Raw genomic sequence first — 8,402 nt, forward strand, 5'->3', positions numbered from 1 at the left:
CCCAATGCGCATAATTTAGGGTTTAAACATTTTTTATTGCCCAAGCAGATGCCGCAATGAGCCAAGTTTTATGATCTGTCCGTCCGTCCGTTTGGATGTCAGTAAGTCAGTTAGGCAGAGCTGCATTAAGCCCCTGCAGCCATCAAACGCTCTCGTTCCACAAGCTGTGGCATAAATTAAACAATTGCCGGCCATGCGATTGACCAGCGGGACATTACGCATACGCCTAGTATGCCCTGAGCCGTCGCTCAGGGCCCACTCTCAAGTATCGACAGAAGCTACATAAGTCGCTATCCCCGTGGCCGCAATGGAAAATATGAAATATTAAAATTGGCACTGGCCCTGAGAAGCTTTTAAGCAGCTTAAATGCTAATTAATTTCTGAAAACAGCCAAAACAGAAGAGGCAAAGGAAATGGAAGTGTGAGCGGCAGTGGAAATGGAAACGATATTGTCAACATTTGTAGGCGTAGAAGATACTGGAGCCGTTGCTCTTGCTCGTAATCGTATCTCCTGCCGTCCGACTCCATTAACATTTAATTTTCGCTGGTGCTCCATTCAAATTTTGGGAGCCACTTCAACGAAATAAATTACAATCAAATGGCTGCGCCAGCCAGCAAAATGTGCCCCGGCAGCCGTAAAGTTTTATATTTCTGCCTTTAAAATGGGGAAAAATTATTAAAAAATTGTGTAATAAAGGGCAGCGACACCGACTGACAGCCGGGCAGGAGGAAGTCAGATGAAGAGCAGACATTAACCTCATGCAGCAGAAACAGCGACAGCGAGACAGCAGCAGGCGAAGGAGCAGGAACAGCCGAAAAATGTTTAGTCATAAACATATTAAAAGCTACTTTGCATAAACTTTGGCCGTCAAGGCTTCTACTCCTTAGAAGCCAGTTGCCTCTGCCGCGGCGGGGACACATTCGCCATTTGCGATTTATTGAAAAGGGAAAAGCAAACGGCGAAAAGCCATAAAAAGCGAGTCTCGTCCGACCGACCCACCGGTGAGGAAAGGGCTACAGAAACCGAAACTGAACAAAAGCGGAGCTGCGAAGGCTGACGGCCTCTTGACGACCTGACGACGAACAGTTGACGACCACGGAGCGACTGCTAGGAGGGCGCCACCCACTCTTTATTGGCCAGGCCAGCTGACTGGTTAAAGGCTTCATTAAAAACACATTTCTTGCATAAACGTTTTGGCCGAGTCCGCCCGCCATTTGAATGCAGTAGCAAAACAAGAGTCGAATAAAAAAAGAAAAAAGAAATGCGAAATGCGAAAAGCGAACAAATACGATAATATTTCGCATTTGAAAGGCAGCTGTCGGCGTGGCAATGGGAGAACAAACTGAACAACTGACACTGGAACGTGAATTTACGAGTATTGGAGTCAGCCAGCGGGCTGAAAAAGCTGCCAACAATATGAAATTCCAGCTGATATCCTTTCTAAGAAGGATTTGTCTGCGTTGCGTATTTAGTCAGTGAATGGCGGCGGAGAAACTGACAGCCATTCTTGGAGATCTGCACAAAGCGAAAACACTGTAAACACTGTGAGAGATGTCAGTGTATTGGAAAGGTTTCACGGGAGAACAAAATCGGACAGTTCCAATATAAACGAATTACAGAGTTTCAGTCTCTCAAAAAATTGGAGACTTCCTAAGATAATTTTTCCGTAAGAAAGCAGGTGAAAGATTTTTGCTCTAAGAGTTTAAAATTTCCCTTGGAATTCAAGTAGCTTTGGGAAAATATAAATATTTGGCCTGAGCTTAAATTAGCAGGAAGATAAAACTCCGAGAGCTCTGGGAACCGACTACTATCACCCCCGAAAGGTGGAAAGGGAATATGTATCTTTGTCCAACTTTCCTGCACATTTCCTTGCTGACTTTAAAGAGGGTCCTTCGGCTGACTGGATTTGGGCAAATATATTCGTGTAGCTTAGTTTATCAAAGCTGCGACTTATTTGTTTTTTTTTGTGTGCCCGGCGGGGCGTTTGCGTGTCAGCTGGTGTCTAAGCGCGGCTAAGCAAAATATTTACACTGCAGCAGAGCGCAGTAGGGCGAAGAGGCGAATAGGTCGCGGGGCTTGTGATTGTGCTGGACCAGTACTATCGCCGAGATACTGTGAGTACATAATCAAGTTTCAATTTCCAGTGAAAACAATTTCGCAGTGTCTGGAATTTTCAGCTAAGCTCGCAGCGAATTGGAAGAGAGGACCGGCGGGAGTGTGAGTGGGAGTTTGAGTAGCGACAGAAAAATAGCAGCAAAAAGCGAAATAGAAATAGAAATAGAACGAGGAGCCAACAAAGAGCCAGCGAAATGTACACAAAAGGCTGCATTTGACAGGAGGCAGCCTGCCGGGGCAGGACATGGAACTCGGCCAGGACGCTGGCCCACACACACATCAAAAGCACAGGCTGCACGCATCGATGGTCCTGCTGCTGCTGCTGTTGCTGTTGCTGTTGCTGGTCTCTCTGCAGCGAGCAGCACCCAGAATTCAGTTCATTATGCCACTAGAACAGTTTAATGTCGTTTAAAGAGTAGCTGCCACAGAACAGCGCGAAACAAAGCCACAAAATGTGGACAAAATGGGAAGATGCCCTGCCCCTAGTCAGCCGCAAGGGTTCTGGCTGCGGACAATGGCCGCTCCGCTCCACATTGTGCCTGTTCCAGAGTGTTGGCCAGTGTGTGCCAGTGTGTGCCAGTGTGTGTGTTTGTATATAAGCAATTTTCCATTTTTTGTCCCTTTTTAGTTTTGCTTCTTGAAGTTTTCGCTTTTCGCTTTGTTACACGCTGACAGGCAACGGCAACTATGAAGGCGAAACGTAATGAAAATGGCAACAAACAAAATAATTGAAATTTGGTTTAGCTGCGGCAGCAGCGTGGCAGCGGCAGTAACCATGAAAAAATTGGCCAAATGAGAACGAATGCCAGAACAAAAGGAGCAGCAGCAAGATGGCCACAGCCGACCCAAGCCAAGACAGAGGCGACCGAGCCTTTAAAACCCCCAAAAGAAGGAATGGTAAAAAAAAAACCTCAAGAAATAACCTCAGACACAGACGTAGAGCGAGGGAATCGGGCCGAAAGCAATGAGCAGGATGACAATGTCGTCGTATTGTGTGGAGATTTGTCAGTTGATTTTGTTTTTTTTTTTTCTTCTTTTCCTTTTCTTTCCGTATTTTATTTTTTATTCTCTCGTTGCTGTAGAAACTTCCTCGGCCGTTGCAAATTAAATTTTCCAATCCGCAACGCCCATTCTTGCAGCTTCTGCTTCTGCTTTGACTTTGACTCTAACTCTGACTGTGAGAGACTTGTTTTCCCGGCCATATTCAATTTTCCAATTTTGTATAATTTTCCAGGGCAAGTAAAATCATTTGACAGCAAACACTGTCAAAGCTGGAATGCCCTAAAGAGTGCCCCAGATAATCTTTAATATTCGAGTTGCAAATCTTAGTCAGAATCCCATCTTCTTGGGCACTCTCGTCAAGTGCTCAGACAAACATTTGGCCACATTGTTTGAGTTGCAGAGAAATATGCGGAGAACGCCTTAACCCGAACCTTATGGATGGATATCACCTCCAGAAGCACACACACACACACACACCCACACACGCTTGCAGAAGCGAATACAAAATGACAAAATAAATTTAGTTTGCTTCGTGCCAAACAAGAAAAGGAAAACATGGCCAGGGGAGAGCTCTGAAAAGGCGGATTTCAATACGGATCTGCTGCGATTTGAACTTGTCCAAAGTCTTGACTTTCTCCCGCCCACATACCAAGCGGCGGGCTGCCAAGACATCTGCATTTGTGTGGGTGTGTTTCCGTGTGAATTTCTCATGCATAATTTAAAGTGTTGCCACTTCGCAGGGCCCTCTTTAAAGAGTTCCTCCGGCTGACCCATGTTCCTTCAAGTTAATCTTCAGAATGGGCCAAGGCCAGAGCCAAAGACAGAGCCAAGCGCCCAATTAGTTAACTGCGGGAGTAGCTATATACTCGTACATTGTACATATAATTGATTTTCCCAATTACAGGGAAGCAGAGGGAACACATGATAGGGGTGATTACGAATCCAGGTCTAATTGTAGCCAACAGGTAATTGCCTGTATTATGCAGTGCTGCTGCTGCTGGTGCTGTGCTCCTGGCTTGCCACCAGTACACAGTACACAACTGCACAGGCAGCACATCTTGTGGCAGATTGGGGGACGGCGTGGCTCTGTCGCCTGTTCAGGGACGAGGCATCGCCAGCCGCAATTCCTATTCCTATTTCTATGCACAGCATTTTTCATCATCAATTTTTTAGCGGGGACAAGCTCAAAGCAGGATAGTGTAAAAGAGTGACAGAGAGAGACGGATAGGGGGGGGTAAATCTAGTGCGGGTGAGATGAAAAACATTGCACACGTTGACAGCATATCAAAAATGCAAAAAGTGCTGCTCGCCCTCCTCTAAAGCTGCTACCCCCCTCGCAGCCACCTCGCTACCACCTCGCAGCACCGTTCCATCTTTAATTTTGGGAAAATTTTCAGACACAAGCTTACAACCTTGAAGAGACCGACAGCACTCGTATGTGTGTGTGCAGCCACGCCTTTTGAAAGGCAAACGCCTACATAGACCTCATCATCGTCATCATACCACAAATTTCTTGTCTTGCCATCAAACGCAGACTTTTTAATGGAAACGTGTTTGTTTTACCAAATGTAAAATGGCCAAAAAGCAAAAAGCTCGTAAATTGCAGTCCAAAGACTGAGAGAGAGTGAACGAAAGATAGAGAGAGAGAGAGCTGTACCTTCTATCTATCTGCAGCATATGTCAAAATTTAATGGTCTCAACACCCGCAGAGATCCAGAGAGAGAGAGACCAAGGGGAGCAATAAAATTAACAAAACTAGAGGCACAAATTACAGCCACATCAACCATATCTTTTCTATGGCATTTCGGTTGTGGCATCATTACCTTTGCATCCATTAAAGCCTTGTCTCCTCAGGCTCTTCCTCCATGAAATCATGGACAGAGCCCGACTCCTCTAGTCCTCCTCTATGGACGCACACACAACTTTCTCCACGATGTTTTATGGTCAACAAAACTTTACGCTTTTTTATGGCCTGCCAGAAGTATGGCTGATAAACGCAGACCAGAAACGAAGTTATCCTAGAGAATGGTTATCGACAGTACAGATACCCGTTTTAGTTGGAGTCTACGACTCGCTCAAGAAGGGAAACATGCTAAACGGCTCAACTAAACATTGTTTTGCTATCAGAATAGACTCTTCTTCATTTCCGAATCCTCAATAGGATTTACCTAGCATAAAAATGTATATTCCTGATGTTTAATTGAAAGATTTACTTGGTATCCTTCCACATGTCGTACCCTCCCGTTTCATGTGTTACAGGGTAGGAAAATCAAAATTTATAGCATTAAACAAGTGGCACAGAGCGTGGCTTTCGATCAGGTGAAACTTTGTCCGACTTCAAAGTCTGGCATTCAGTCTGGAACCGAATGGCAGGGAAAAGTTTTGCCTTTAATTGCCCCGACAGTCGGGAGACATTTGAGTTAATTATGCCTCGATTTGGCTGCGAGTAAACAAATTAATTAAAAAGCAAATACGCTGATGATCTCCCTCCGGCTTTTGGCCATCATCCTCTGCCCCATTCCATTCATTCCATCTGAGCCACATACTCGTACATACATCCATTCTTCTGCCACTGCCAGCAGCTGGAAAATGTCGACGATGCGATACGCCTTTTGTTTAACTTATTTATGTAGGTTCCTCTGGGTCTTCAGCGGCACACATTAATGTTAATTATTGAGGCAAGTGACAATTTGAGTGATTTCACTTTGGCCAACAACACACAGCCACTCAGCCACATAGCCACAGAGCCAGGACAATCAGACAAGGAGAGGCAGCAAATCATTTTGACCAACACTCTTTGGCTCTCCAAGAGGTTGAGCAGCGGGAGGAAGTGTTCTGTCATTTGTTATCTGTTCAGTTTGACATATAGCTACAACCAAAAGCGTTTTTCTCGCCATACTATTTTGTTTTTGGTTGTGTGCTCGTTGTATTGCGACAACGTGGCCGCAACGTTTTTCCGCGCAGCCACATTGCCAATTACCCAGACACACTGGCAGACAGGACACCGATAGAGACACGCACACAGCGGCGGAGACGACACACACACACACACACACACACACACAAAAGGGGAGGGGAGGAGATAGACAGACCGTGAATCGTGTGAAATGTCAACACTGTGACATGGCAAAGTGGAAATGGTAATTGCGTGTTAATTGCTTTACGCGTTCCAAGTGCTTTCACCATGCACACAGGGGCAGACGGCCTCTTTTCTCTTTTTTTTCACCATCCCTCCAGGCAACGCAACTAATCAATCTCTCACTGCATGGCCTCACTGCATGCACATAGCACTTGCCATAGCCAGAGATATAGCCATAGCAGAGACTCATACGTTTTGAGATGTAGCCCGGCATCAGAGTGCAAGAGCAAATTGCGTTTGTCGGCGTTCGGCCATAGCCGGCCATTGGCTGTAACACGTTGCGTATGAGCAATTTCTGTGCACGTGAGTGTGTCCATGGTGTGTTGGGGTGCGTGCCTATTCCCATTGACTGCAATTGATTTCTCAGAGAAACATACAGAGAGGGGGAGAGATTGAGAGAGAATGTGTGTTAAGGGGAATTGAAAACCTCAATCAATGCTGGGGAATGCGAAATGCGATGGCCAAGAACTTCATCTGTCCGTCGACAATCGTTTCAATATGCATAAACATCCTGCACATAAGCCAAGATTGAGATGGAAATTCATTGAAGAACCAATAGCTATAGAAAAGCCGTTCTAACAAGCAAACAACCACTTCTAATGTGCTCCTTTAATCCACTCTTCTGTTCTCCTGTCAGAGAAACAATTCTCAAGGCACTCAAGTGAAAATTCATTAACTATGATAATGATTACTCAAAAGCCATTCCCATTCGCATTCGATCATTGACATGGGAAGGCCCCTCTGGCTCCACATTGGGGATATCATTTCGGGTGACATGTCAACATGTGTTGAACCCGAAACCCTCCCGACCAGTTGCCCCCTCAGAAGACATTATGACTGTCAACATGTTTATTATTCACCTGTGCGTGAACACAGAGGCCAAGTTATTAAAACTTTGGCACATTACGCGAAGAGCAGCAGAGGAGGCCGGCTGGTGCCTGGAGAGGGACAAACAATTGGCAAGAGCAGCATTTGAGAGGCTGGCTTAAAAAATGTAATAAAAGTTCCCAAAATGCGACGTGTTTGCTTAAGTATTTTTCAGTTAGGAGAAGGAGAAGGAGTAGGAGATGGAGCCCAGAGAGTGGGACGTAGCAGGCTCTAGGGGTAGGTGTCGAGTTCGGCAGCCCCTCTGTTGCGGCATCGCCGTGCTGATTGTGATAAATGCGACAAAGACATGTGTAAAATATGCTTCATGTGCGTTATTATTGCGTTTTATGGCCCATGGGGAAGGGACACACATGCACACAGGCCACCCCTCGCACTGTAGATGCCTGTAGACCCCACCTGACAATACACATTCCGAGATGTCGCCGTGGGGGATTTTTCACTTTCTTTTGCTGACTTGTCGAAATGCTCCAAAGTGTTTGAATATCTTGGGCGCAGGCATTTGGAGAATGGCGGAAATTTATTTTTTAATTATAAGTATTTGCACTTGAGACGGTTTCTCGTCGGAGCGAGATCATTGCGGTCCCAGGCGGCCATTGGCGACCCCAGAGCGAAGTGAGAAGTGAGCATTCACAGGGAGACGGGAGACGGGAGACGGGGTCGAAGTCGAAGTCGGAGACGGCAGCGAGTCATCTCTCCCCACGGCCACATAATCCATAACGGGGAGCACAGAGCAAACATCGCACAGAGCACATAATCAAAGGAAGCCTCAAAAAACAGATAAAAAACAAGGAACTGAAGACAAAAAATTTCCCTAGAGTCGAGCTGAAAATATACCCAAAATGGTAGGGAAAACTCACAGCTTGAATTGTTTGCCTAAAATACGCGTAATGCACACACACACACACACACACACAGATACGCAGCTATACACAGATTTGTATATGTATTCGCTATACACAAACACATGAGAAAAAGAAGACATAAAGCATGTTTGCTCGACATAAACGGAGAAGTTAAGCCAAATAAAAGCGAAGAGTGAGAGACACACAGACAGAGCGCGGATCGGGGAGTGAGAGATGAAACCAACGAAGAGGCAAACATTTTAATAATAGCACAAAAGGCTGGATGCCCCAAAAACTAAGCCCCGCCCCAGAGCTACAGAGCCTCAAAAGCACACCCCAACTTCATCACTTCAATGGGGACAGCTTGTTTATGACGGATGCCCAAAGTCAATCCGCACCCAGCATCCATCCAACC

Source organism: Drosophila persimilis, unplaced genomic scaffold (assembly GCF_003286085.1).
Source record: "Drosophila persimilis strain 14011-0111.01,24,50 unplaced genomic scaffold, DperRS2 tig00000002-arrow-pilon, whole genome shotgun sequence".
Lineage (NCBI taxonomy): Eukaryota > Metazoa > Arthropoda > Insecta > Diptera > Drosophilidae > Drosophila > Drosophila persimilis.